Consider the following 14,049-nt stretch of genomic DNA (forward strand, 5'->3'; position numbering starts at 1 on the left):
TAAATAAATAAATAAATAAATAAATAAATAAATAAATAAATAAATAAATAATTTGCAGAGCCTGGTGGCCAAGGTGACTTCTCAGTGTTCCGCTTGTGCTCAAGTAAATGCCAGGCAAGGACCACATTTACCTGAAGGACAACAGCCCATCTCTTACTTGCCAACGGACTATTTAGTAGTAGATTTCACTGATATGGCCAGATGCAATGGTTATAAAGCTTTGCTCACTTTTATTGACACATATTCTGGTTGGCTGGAAGCCTTCCCTACTCGAAACAAGTTAGCTATACAAGTTGCACGCTTTCTTTTAAAGGAAATAATTCCAAGATTTGGCTGCCCATCTCACATCAGTTCTGATAATGGCCCTGAATTTGTACAACGTATAAATCGCCACTTAGCTGAAGCAGCAGGTGTAAAGTGGAGATATCATTGTTCTTTTCGACCTCAATCTGCTACAAAACTTGAAAGAGCTCATCGCTCATTGAAAGCAATCATTACCAAGTTGTGTCTAGAAACACATTTGCCATGGCTTCAAGTTTTTCCTATGGCCTTGTACATTTTTAGAACTACCCCACGAACCAAATACCAGTTGTCTCCTTTTGAACTTTTATATGGAAGACCCCCGGCTTTGTTCAAACACCATTTTCAAGGTTGGCCTGACTTAGCTCAGAAAGGGGGAGTGGAAGCCAAAAGATTACTTTTGCAGTTACAACAACATAACAATCATGTTAACCAATTAAGGCATTATATGCAGGAGTGCAGACCACCCCCTATTACAACAGCAGGTCATGATTACAAGCCAGGTGATAGAGTGTGGGTGAAACATTGGAAAGATGAACCTTTAAAGCCTAGATGGAAAGGACCGTATACTGTTGTGATGTGTTCACCTCTTGCAGTTAAGACGCTAGAAGGCAAATCCTGGATCCATTGGACGAGGGTGAAACCAGCGAACCAGACTGATCCAGTGACGTACCAGGTGACACAGATGGAGAAACCTCTCGTGCTGAGATTTAAGAAGAATACACCCTGCTGAGTCCTACTGGCAACGGGCTCTCTACGCACGGTGGTGATCATCAGCCCTGCAGAATCACTCCGGAAGCTGACTCTCAACACACGGCGGAAGATTCATCAGGAGGAAACTACCTTCACATTGCACATATACATTTTCTTAGCTTTAATATAACACTTTCTTACACATGCTAATGTTATTAGAAGTTTGGGAGTACGTTTTGTGGGTACTTGTTTTTCTAATCTTGCTAGTAATTTTGTTTTACATATATAAGGAACTTTTTTGTGGTAGACCTAGGATTTTTCTTGCTACTGCTATATCCCAAACCACACACACCACTAACCCTCTCCCTGAAGTTGTGAGCTACACACCACAGTGATTATGTTTTGCTTATGGCTTTGGACATTATTCGCTCTTGCATTCTCAAGTAACCATGTAAGGAACATTGATTCCCTAGATGACTACACTTTAGGTCAAGTTCGCTCCCGCCAAAAACGCATTGTCTATGCACGGGGTCGTTACCTTAGACCTAAGTCAACTCCACCACCTAAGGTTCCTATCTTGACATTCCCAGCTGAGGGGGGAGTAGATAAGGAAAATGGGCCTCTGCAGCAATTACATAGAGGAGACTATATATCACGGATTCTGGAATTAAGTCAAGATCTTGTTAATCAGTATAACCCTACCCTAGGTCAGAAATGCTGGTTATGTCTATCTGCTGACCCTACATCTTATCATGCTATTCCTGTAAAATCACAACTCTGGGTCAGAACAAAGGCTACAATTCTCCTTGAAAGGGATAGTAGAGATAAAGTACCTGTCTCACCAATACAAGGAGATTTTTATGAAGCATTCAAACGATTGGGAAAAAGTCGTCTTCCTATCACAGGCCCAATTGCTACAGGTGTAGACCTCATAGGAACACCTTCTTTGTGTGTAAAGAGACATCAGAAACGTGGTAGGCCTGTAGGATCCCTGACAGATGAACAATGTCAGTCAGTAATATATTTTGGCCCTAAAATAAACTTGGTGGACATAAAATTAACAAAGGGAATTTTTCCCTCTGCTTACCGCAAATTTCAACAAAAGGTTACTTTCACAGCTCCACCTGAACTGAACTTTAGGAAGGAAAAGTGGGGTGGAGGGAATCTGTCCTTTGAAAGCTGTCCAAGACCATTTCGACCTCCAAGATTTCCGCTTTGGTTCAACTTACAGTCCAAATCAGGTTTATGTATCCTTTTTCCACCTGGAAATACTACCTCTCGATATGTTTTTGAAGGACCAATTCTCAGAGATAAGCAGAAGGACCCTTCACTAGAAGTCCCATTACAACCTTTAGCAGGGATGTTTGTAGCAGGTACTCTAGGTGTTTGGACTAATGAAAACAACCGAAGAATCCATGCCTTTTCCATGAACATCGGAATATGCGTGGAAGAAAAAGGAGTGTTTTTTCTGTGTGGAACTAATGCATATTTGTGCATACCAACAAACTGGACTGGAACTTGTACACTGGCTCACCTTTTTCCTAAAGTAGGTGTTGTCAGTGCAGAGCATGCTATCCCTGTTCCCCTTTTGGGACATGTCCAGAAGAGAGTCCCTATACTCATCCCACTGTTAGTGCTTATAGGCATGGGTACAGCTGTTGGGACAGGTATAGCAGGACTCACACACTCAGTAATCCAATTTAGACAAATCTCAGAGGAGCTACAAGGAAGTTTGAATCGAATCGCTGGCACTTTGATCGAGGTCCAAAATCAGATAGATTCCTTGGCAGCAGTGGTGTTACAAAACCGACGTGCCTTAGACCTCCTGACAGCAGAAAAAGGAGGAACATGTATATTTTTAGGTGAAGATTGTTGTTTCTACATGAACAAATCAGGTGTGGTCAGAGAAGGTGCTCGGGAATTGCAGGATAGGGCTTCCAAGATAGGTCAGAGGTTACAAGCTTCTGACATGTGGTTTTTTTGGGTGCCTGGGTCCGGCTGGATTAAGCAAATGATATTTTTGTTCATATGTGCCATTGCTGGCTTAGCATTCATTCCATGTGTAATACCACTCCTCAGACAATTATCCATAAAAGCAGTAAAGGAAATTCAAGTTGAGAGGGAACTAGCTCTGACAGAACAATTTCTTAATCAACTTGGTCCCTACCCTATGGAAGAACCTACAGATTCTGATGCAGATCCATATGTGGAAATGGAACTGGTGGAAAGATGGAAAGAATCTTCCTAAGACTTAGAAGAATGGAAGCAATCATATATAATCTTTTATATGCCTTTAATTCTTATATTTTGTTAGCATTTTTATATTATAGAGTTGTTTATTGGAACTTTTTATACTCAGTAGTTACACTTATAAGTAAGTTGTGGGAGTTTATGCATAGACAAACTCCCAGAGGGGGGAGTAAGGTGGGAGTAAGGTGGAAAGGTAACAAATAAAATAATAAATAAAGTAAAAACGGGTCCAACTAGATGATCACTGAAGGGCCCTCTTTGTTCTTAATATTGTAAGAGAGAAATTGCTTGCAATTATATCCAGCACATAGGCAGGCACATTCCTTTCTAGTAGGACTCCTACTTCAAGGCCTCTCAGTTGTCACAGATAAGAACAGTCTAGGTGATTTACACTTTGAAGGTCAGAGTAACAGAGATGTCCATATTGTTGTTTCAACAAGAGATAATTTGAAAAATATGCTTCAGTAACTTTTTAGAAGAATTATTATAACTGTTTTGCAAACACAGTAATTAGGAAATGTCAATTAAAAAAGACAAATGTATAGGACCATATGAATTGCTGACTTCACAGAATCCTTTGTTTGAAACTGTATAAAACTGGAGTCTCATGATCATAACTTTGTTCAGATCTTGAGGTATCAATACCTATCTGATCCTTTATTGCAATAAATAATTAAACTGATTCTGTCTGCCCTAAACGGGATGTTTCTTTAATTCCCATCTCCACAACATTGCTGTCTGAAAATTAAAGATTTTACAAAAGATTGCTGCTTATAGTCCAAGGGAAAAGTTGGCCCAAACTGGACACCACTGTATAAATTTTGACCTCTGAAGAAATCCCAGGTACTTTGTAAGAAGCTCAAGCTTCTTTACTTTAACAGTAATTGCATGCAAATAATGATAGGAGATACTACTGTTTTAAAAATAATAATAATAAAATTAAATTGTCCTAAATGTTTATATCATCTTGTGCTTAAATTATTCAATATCACTTATTATCAGTCTTGACCTATATGATGGTGGCAAGAGGGCATAGATAAAATTAGTTAAAATAATTGTGTTTAATCTTAATATAAATAATTTAATTTTAATATAATTTTGTTTGATAAATAAACAATAAATTTTGTGCATAATTGTTCTGCATTTTTGAAGATAGAACAATAACCTACAAATAATTTCATTCTCAAGAATATAATAGGAAGATGAATTTCTTTGCCACTAATATATGAACTACAGAAAAATGTTTGGTCTCTTTAATCTCCTCTCCTCTCCAAGCAAACTCATGGAGAGAAAGAGGAGTGAAGAATGGTTACTACAAGCCCTGGGACTCTTAAAGGGAAAAAGATATTACTCTGAAGAGCAATTCATTTCCTATGTCCTTGTAATGGTTTTTTTTTTATATTTATATTTTTATATCCACCCATCTCACTAAAAGCATACAAAAACAATGTTAAAAACAATGAATAAATAAATATATAAAACGAATATGTTTATAGGTTTTTATTGCTTGGAATGTAAACTGTCTAGAATCTATATGTAAATTTTCTTCCTAGCATATTCCTGCAGGTGCAAGCTTCGCTTTTTGGATCATTGAATGCCACTTTGCACAATCAGCTGCGTCTCCAGGAGGCAGGCCCGCAGGTTGCATATCTTTGTTGATGGTGTCTTGCCATGTCTGTTTTGGATGCCCGCAAGGTCTCCAACCACCTTCTAATTGGTAAGCAGTCTTGGCAACGGTGGAAGGTGCTGCTCTCTGGACATGTCCATTCCAGCAGAGCTGGTATTCTCTCATCTCTGTAATTGGTGTCACACCAAACTGCTGTTGAATGGTGTCATTTGTGATGTGGTCAAGAAGGGAGATGCACAACAGAACATTCACATTTCCATGGCATGGAGATAGCTTTCGGTCCCTGTTGTTGGTGCCCAGCATTCAGTGCAGTGGTGGGTTTGAAAATTTTTTACTACCGGTTCTGTGGGTGTGGCTTGGTAGGCATGGCTTGGTGGGTGTGGCAGGGGAAGGATACTGCAAAATCCCCATTTCCTTCTGATCGGCTGGGAATTGGGAGGCAGAAAATAGATGGGGGCAGGGCCAGTCAGAATTTTTACTACCGGTTCTCCGAACTACTCAAAATTTCCGCTACCGGTTCTCCAGAACTGGTCAGAACCTGCTGAAACCCACCTCTGATTCAGTGCCATACAGTGCAACAGAGCAGATAGTTTTCTTGTAAATCTTAGATTTAAGACAGGTTGGCATTCATCTGTCACATAACAGACAAATGAGTTCTCATCAATGCATCCAGGCTGCATTCACCCTTGTTCGCACCTCACCATTGATGTCGCCATTGCCTTGGAGATGGGATCTCAGATACTGAAAAGAATCCACCTTCTTTAGGTTTTCTCCATTGATTTGAAATGTTCCAGGGGTGGTAACAGTCTCTAAGTACTCAGTTTTCTTGATTTTGAAGCAGAGTCCAAAATGATTGAGGCGAACATTCCACATTTGAACTTGCTGCTGCAGTTTGCCTCTGGTGGTAGAAGCAAGCATAACATCATCATCATAGAGCATAGTCCAGGGTGCATTATGCTAGGTGGTCATGTGACTGGGCGGGTGTGGCTAGGTGGTTATGTGATGGTGGGTGTGGCTAGGTGGTCATGTGACTGGGTGGGCATGGCCAACTCAATGTCAGTCACATCAAGGGGTGCCTCGCCTGGCCCATCCCCTCCCAGCCATTCCTTGTCACACTCAGCCTCAATGTATCTATAGTTCTATAAAAATGTTGTTCACCTTTTTCAGCTTTATTATCTGCATCTACATACTATAGATGTACTTTCGTGGACCACTGAAAGGAGGAAATGGCTCACATGCTTTGCCCAAGAGTGTGATAGGCAACAGGCTTTTAAGGGGCTGCCACAAAGAAGGGGGGAGACAATGTATTTTCCAAAGCACCAGAAGGCAAAACAAGAAGCAATCGATGGAAACTGATCTCGGCTTGTCCACCCAACCGCTCTGGCAGCAAACATTTTTTTTTTTAAAGAAACTTTATTGAGATTTTTTAAAGAACAAAAAAGAAATAAAAAGAAAAAACAAACAAACATTCAAACAATAACGTAGAACACATAAATATAATATACATTTTCAATTTGTATCGGATGTGCAGTGTTTTAACTATTTACATAAATAATACTTGGTGACATTTTAACTCACTTTTAACCAATATTTAACACACCTTTAGATCTTTCTTTCCTTTTATCATGCAACCACTTGTACCACCTTTCCCACACCATATAGTAAACTGACTTTTCATCATTTAATTCATAAGTTAATTTAGTCATCTCTGCGCACTCAAGTATTTTCTTAATTGTAAGCTCTTCTGGTGGTTGAATTTTCTCTTTCCAGTACTGTGCGTATGCCAATCTAGCGGCTGTAATTATATGGATCATTAAATGTGTCATTTCCTTTCTATATGGCTTCTTTATTATTCCCAGGAGCAAAATCTCTGGTGTTAATTCAATATCTTCATCAGTTATTTCATATAACCACCTCCTAATTTTATTCCAGTATCCTTTTGCTTCCGGGCATGTCCACCACATGTGAAAGAAGGTGCCTTGACCATGGCCACATTTCCAACAATTGGGATGTATATTGGGATATATCTTCACTAGTCTGGCCGGGGCTAGGTACCATCTATGAAACATTTTGTAATGGTTTTCCTTATATGCCAACGCTCTAGTCAATTTAAGATTTCTGTTCCATGCCTCCTCCCATTCCCCAAAATTTATATTACGCCCTGTATTTTTCTCCCATGCAATTATTTGATTCTTCGTGACGTCTTCGAACTTATCATCGCTTAATAAATAATTATATAGTTTTGCCAGAATCTTTTTATTTGTTCCCATCAAGACTTTATCCAATCCATTTGGTCCCAGTTCTAGACCGTATTGTTCTTTGTCTCTCTGATATCTGGATTTTACTTGTGAATAGGTCCACCAATCTAAAGTTATTCCTTGCTCTCGTAAGGTATCATTTGGTTTAAGCCTCCCTCCTTCGTCTAGAATATCTTTATATCTGCCCATTTTCTCCCTCTCCCACCTATTTGGGTGGGTCAGGGCCTCCATCGTTGAGAGCCAATTTGGGATTTTTTGTAATGTTTTTGCCTAATCTGGGTCCATGTTTGTATCAAGGAATCTCTAATTTTATGTCTATGGAAATGTGTCTTCCTTTTCTTCTCCGTTTCCCAGATATGGGCGTGCCAGCCTTTTTGCAAGTCATGGCCTTCTAAGATAAGAATTCTCTTATTTTCCAGGGTGATCCAATCTCTTATCCAAACTAGCTTGGCTGACCTGTAGTATGTTTCCCAATCCGGGAGTCCAAATACACCTATATCTCTTTTGCCCCTTAAAATTTTAATGGAAAATCTCAGTTTTTTCCCCTCCCATATAAATTCTCTAATGATTTTGTCTAATTCTAGAAAGAATTTTTTATCTAAATTTATCGGTATATTTTGGAATAGAAATAATATTCTGGGGAGGATGTTCATCTTAATTGTGGCTATCTTGCCCAAAAGTGATAATCTTATTTTTTTCCAGCTATCTAGGTCTTGTTTTATTTTTCTAATTAGGGGAATATAATTATCGTCTTTTAGGGTCGAACATCTTGATGTAATCCAAATTCCTAGGTATTTAATTTTTTTTGGCAACCTGTAATCCTAGTACTTCTTCTATCTCGTTTTTCTGGCTCTCAGTTGCGTTCTTGATCAATACTTTGGTTTTAGTTTTGTTCAGTATAAAGCCTGCCACCTCTCCATATTTACTTAATTCCTCCAATACTTTAGGTCCCGACTCTATAGGGTCTTCAAGGATTAGGGCTACATCGTCCGCAAATGCTTGTGTCTTATAAGTCTCCTTCCTGATCTTCAATCCTTTTATTTCGTCGTTAGATCTAATTTTCCGTAGAAGGACTTCTAGGGCCAAAATAAACAGTAAAGGGGATAGGGGACAACCTTGCCTTACTCCCTTGCTAATTTGGAATATTTTAGTCCTATCCCCATTCACCAGGATACTCGCCTTTTGGTTATTATAGATGGATTTAATCATCATTTCAAAATTTGTTCCGAATTTCATAATCTCCATTTGTTTAATCATAAATTTCCAATTTAGATTGTCAAATGCCTTTTGAACATCGACAAAAATCAGAGCCATCTGTTTTCCAGGGTGTTCCTCATAATACTCTAGCGTGTCTAGCACGATTCTCATATTATCCCTAATTTGTCTCCCCGGTAAAAATCCGTTCTGGTCTTTATATATCCAATTATTTAAAATCTTTTTCATTCTTTCTGCCATTATGCCCATGAATAATTTGTAGTCCGTATTTAGGAGCGAAATTGGTCTATAATTTTGAATTTGTTTTGGGTCAGCACCTTCTTTTGGCACAAGTGTGACATGCGCCTCTTTCCATGACTCTGGAATTTTATGGTCTAACAGTGCATCATTAAAAATTTCTACTAATTTCGGTTGGAGTATTTCTTCTAATTTTTTATATATTTCCCCTGGAAATCCATCAGGTCCTGGCGCTTTATTATTTTTCAATTTGGAAAGGGCTATTTTTAATTCTTCAATTGTAATCTTTCTGTTAAGCATTTCTTTCTCATCATCAGTTATTTGTGGGAGCTCTGCTTTTATCAAATATTGTTCTATTTTGTCATCCGATACCTCCTCTTCTTTATATAGGGATTCATAATATTCTCTCACCCTATCCCGTTTTTCTTCCTCGTTAGTCAATAATTTACCCTTAGAGTCTTCTAAAGTATGAATTATTCCCCTTTCATTTTCCTTTTTTAATTTATAGGCCAGCCACCTCCCCGATTTGTTGGTATTCTCAAAAAGATATTGTTTCGTTCTTTTCAATCTTTGTGCCAACTCTTCTTGCTCCATGATATTTACTTTAGGCTTCCACATCATCCAATTTTCTTTGGCTACTTCATCTTCTGGATTATCTTGGAGTTTTCTTTCTGATTCTCCTATATGATTTAAATAATCTTCCAGGGTCTTCCTTTCTTCTTTATTTTTATGTGCGGTGTATGAAATCACGACTCCTCTCAGGTAGGCCTTCATTGTGTCCCAAACTATTGCGCGGGATGTGCCTTTGTTTTCATTTTCCTTGAAAAAGAAGTTTATTTCTTATTTGAATTTTTGTATACAGTTTTCGTCGCCCAGTAATTTGGCATTAAACCTCCACTTCCATTGGTATTTTCTCTGAAGAGGCTTCCATCTAATTTCTAATGGATTATGGTCTGCCCAATCGTTTGGGTTAATTACAGCTGTTCCAATTTCTAACCCCAAATTCCTACTGACCCATGCCATGTCAATTCTGGACCACAACTTTTGTGGATTTGAAAAGAAGGTATATTGCCTATCGTTTGGGTGCAGGGTACGCCAGATATCAATTAGATCTAATTCATCGACTAACTCAAAAAAAGCTCTCGGTAAGTTTGTCCTTTTTTTTTTTTTTTTTTACTTTATTGCTCTTGTGGTCCTTCTCCGGATCCACAATGCCGTTAAAATCCCCTATCATACAGATTTCGTTATATGCCATTTTTGCTAATTGTTCATGAAGTTTCTTAAAGAATTCTCCCTGTTTTTTATTCGGGGCATAAATGCCCACTAATAATACCTTGGAATTCCCTCTCTTAATTTCAATCATAAGGATTCTACCCTTTGTATCTTTAAATTTCAGTTCTGCTTCAATTCCTTTTTTTACGTAGATAACCACCCCCCTCTTCTTTTTCTCTGCCAGCGAATCAAATGTTTGACCAAATTTGTTATATTCTAAACATTTACTTTCTTCTTTTTTTATGTGCACCTCTTGTAAACACATTATATCAACATTTTGTTTACCTAGTTTTGTTAATATTCTTTTCCTCTTTTTATAATCATTTAGTCCATTGACATTTACAGATATTAGCTTCAAGCCATTCATCTCTATACCCCTATCTGATTATTGGTTCTTGTTTGTTTCTTACGGCCCTTACTGGTCTTGCTTTCTTCTCTTTGGCTTCTTCTTCTTCTTCTGTCTTTTCCTCTACAGTTGCTTCGTTCGTGTTCTGTTGATGTGGGGCTTCCTCCTCCATTACTGCTGTTTCTAGTTCTTCCTTGCTCCCCTGCTCTTCTTCCGCGCCTCTTAGCTGGTCAAGGAAGTCTTGTGCTGTACTCAGGCTTTCTATTTTAATTTTTCTTCCTTGCCAGGTTATTAGCATCCCTTCTGGGAGAAGCCACCTGAATAGTATCTTTCTTTTATTCAACTGTATGGCCAAAAATCTATATCCCTTCCTCATCTCCCGGACTCTTCTTGGTATCTGTTTTAGAATTATTATTTCTTTTCCTCGGTATGTAATCTGTTCGTCTCTTGCCATGTTGTAAAGAATATCTCTAACTTTTTTCCGTGCGAAGCGGATATGTACTTCTCTAGGAAGCTTGTTCCTTCTTGCATAGTTAGTCTGGACCCTATATACGTCGTCCAGCTCCCTAATTATCACCTGTTTGTCTTGATGAAGTGCGTCAGCTATCAGCTCCGCCATTTTTTCCCGTAGGTCTTCCTCTTTGTCCTCGACAACATTCTGAAACCGCAAGTAGAAGGAAGCCCGGTCCATCTCCAGTTGGATTATTGTATCTTCTATCTCTTTATTTTGACTCGTTAATGCTTGATCCACAATGTCTAGTTTCTTTTCAGTTTGGTCAATTCTTGTTTCAGCTTTTTGAATTCGTAATTCATTATTGACTATTGATGTTTGGATATCATTCATTTTCTGGTCCAATGCATGTATGTCTGATTTTAATTCAACATGATTATTTAATAATTTTTCCTGCATTGCCATCATCGTTTCTTGAATCAGGGTTAATGATGCTTGCAGAGTTTGCATTGCCAGGCTTTCTGTTGATTTTTGTGTCGCCGGAGAGGTTGTCGCTATAGTGGGATTAGAGGGAGTCTTTTTTCCTGTTTTCCCCACTGTGGATGCCATGCTTGTCATTTCTTTCAAGATTTTCTTTTGCTCTTTAATTATCCTATCGATGTTACTCCAAATTCTCATTCGCCAGTTAGCACCTCTATTACTTTTATATATATATATATATTACTATATCTAATTTTTCCTTCTAAGTTTATAGACAAGTATAGCTAGTTTTCCGGTGGGCAATCAATGTCAATATCTATACGGTGATTCTAATCTCTTCCTCACAATACCTTATACTCAGAGTATTATTTAAATATATTAGATGTTAAATTGGCTTAGTAAATATAAGTATATATAAGTTAGACAGTTCAATACTATACAAATCAAAATATCAGTTAATCAACAGTTCACAATCAATGTATCAATATAGCAATTAATTCGGCTAAATATTGTACTTTTAAATGCTTAAAATACTATGAATACTATAAATAGAAATTTTTGAATACTTAATTTTTAAATACAATTATAATTTTAGATACTATAAAAATACTGGTAAATACTATAAATGCTAAGCAGTATATATATAGAAAGATTTAAAATATCAAAACTTGAGAGTGTATTATATTATCTAGTCCAAAAAAAAAGAGAAAAAATCAATTTATCAAGATATGTACAATTCTAACAGTCAGGATACTGAAGACAGAATATCTAAAGGTTCAAGTGCTGTTGTTAATTTTTTTTTCTTGTCACACTCAGCCTCAATGTATCTATAGTTCTATAAAAATGTTGTTCACCTTTTTCAGCTTTATTATCTGCATCTACATACTATAGATGTACTTTCATGGACCACTGAAAGGAGGAAATGGCTCACATGCTTTGCCCAAGAGTGTGATAGGCAACAGGCTTTTAAGGGGCTGCCACAAAGAAGGGGGGAGACAATGTATTTTCCAAAGCACCAGAAGGCAAAACAAGAAGCAATCGATGGAAATTGATCTCGGCTTGTCCACCCAACCGCTCTGGCAGCAAACATTAACCCGAAGGAAACGAAGCAGTTTATAGCGTCTTTAATCAGGTTAAGCACAGCAACACAGGCAGAAGCAAGGCACAAGCCGGCATTGACATTTAAAGTTAGCGCTACACACAGCCGCTGTGTAGCGCTTTTTATACACTTAGTAACAAGCAATTCACCATTTGGCAATTAAACAGTTAACACCACACACCCCTTCCCATTAGCTTGCTTGTCGGTAAGGCGCGCTTCTGTTATGTCACAAGGAGGCGCCATTCGCAAGCCTTATGCCCCACTGAGCTCCGATGGAAGCATTCGTTTCTTTTGTGCTTGAGCGGCAAAGACCCTCCAAACAGCTGAGAGCACGTCACCGGAGTTTACAGCTGCTCGGCCCCTTCTCATCGTCTTTCCCAACAATGGCAAGACCCATTCGGGGCTCGACAGGCGGCTCCCCTCTACCAGGAGTCCACCTGCAGGAGATAAAACAGAGGCATTAGTTACAGAAGATACTCTACCCACTGGGTCCCGGTTTATCTGGATGTTGGCGATGATACCGACGGATTAACTGATCGGCATGGACATCTGGGGCTGCCACCCAAGACGCTTGTGCTAACAGATAACCTTTCCAACATACTAAGTACTGCAGCCTGCCCCTACATAGTCGGGAATCTAACACTTTATCTATCTCATACTGGTCGGTATGGCTCGGTCCTGGTGGGTCAGGTTGAGTCGTAGCTCTATCCACACTGACCGGCTTAAGGAGGCTGCTATGAAAAACAGGGTGTACTTTTCCTAACAGTGAAGATAATTTGAACATTACAGTGACAGGGTTGATCATGCGTGTTATAGGGAAAGGACCTATATATTTGGGACCTAATTTTTTACTAGGCAACCGTAGTTTTAAATATTTGGTTGATAAATAAACCTGATCCCCCACAGAAAACAGTTTAGAATCTGCTCTTTTTTTTTATCGATATACAATTTGTATTCACTCGCTGCTTTTTGTAGAGCAGCCTTAACCTCTGGCCACATTTTTCAGATTTTGTCTGCCCAGCCGGAAGGCGTAGCTAATCCTGTAGCCGGAGGTTCTACTTCAGGTATGGCAGGGAATTCTCTTCCATAGATGATTTGGAAAGGGGAAAAACCCATACTACGATGGCTGATATTATTATACGCAACTTCAGTGAACGGGATCAAAGCAGACCACTCAGTTTGTTGGTAAGAAAGATAACAATGGAAATACCGTTCCACTGCGTCATTAGCTTGTTCTACGGCCCCGTTTGTACTTGGATGGAAGGCTGAACTTAACCCCTGGGTAGATCCTATCCGGTGGATGAAAGACCTCCAGAATCGAGCGGTGAATTGGACACCTCGATCTGATATAATTCGCTTCGGGACTCCATGAAGACGGTAAATATGTTGGATGAACATGTCTGTCAACCGTCGAGCAGACGGTAAACCTCGACAGGGTATGAAGTGCGCTTGTTTTGAAAATAGGTCCACTATCGTCCAGATGACGGCATATCCATGGCTAGAAGGGAGGTCCACTATGAAGTCCATCGCCACTTCCTCCCACGGACGACTAGGATCAGCCACAAGCTGCAAACGCCCAATCGGCTTCCCTGACCATGGTTTCACTGCCACACAGGTGGGGCACTCTTTCACGTATCATTCAATTTCACCACGCATCCATGGCCACCAAAACTGACATCTGATCAGGTGAAGCATTTTAAGGAAACCATAGTGGCCTGCTGGTTTGGCATCATGACACCGTCATAGGACTGTCGCTCGGAGTGATTCTGGAATGTACAACCGATCCCCACTCCACCCCAATCCGTCTCATATGACTACCGA

At 39.1% G+C, this 14,049-nt stretch overlaps 1 long non-coding RNA gene across 3 annotated transcripts in view; it reads left to right on the forward strand.

The window, feature by feature from the left end:
• Window positions 1-14,049, forward strand: part of LOC117655383 (uncharacterized) — a 148,831-nt gene that overhangs the window by 53,467 nt on the left and 81,315 nt on the right. Inside the window, exon 5 of one of the 3 annotated variants that reach the window (XR_009623290.1) lies at window positions 4,797-4,857. The exons of the other annotated variants lie outside the window; for them this stretch is intronic. This is a non-coding gene — a long non-coding RNA (uncharacterized LOC117655383). Of the gene's footprint in view, window positions 1-4,796; window positions 4,858-14,049 lie in introns of those variants that run through there. 3 annotated transcript variants of the gene reach the window in all.

Source organism: Pantherophis guttatus, chromosome 7 (genome assembly GCF_059756535.1).
Source record: "Pantherophis guttatus breed Tessera chromosome 7, ASM5975653v1, whole genome shotgun sequence".
NCBI classification, from domain to species: Eukaryota; Metazoa; Chordata; class Lepidosauria; order Squamata; family Colubridae; genus Pantherophis; species Pantherophis guttatus.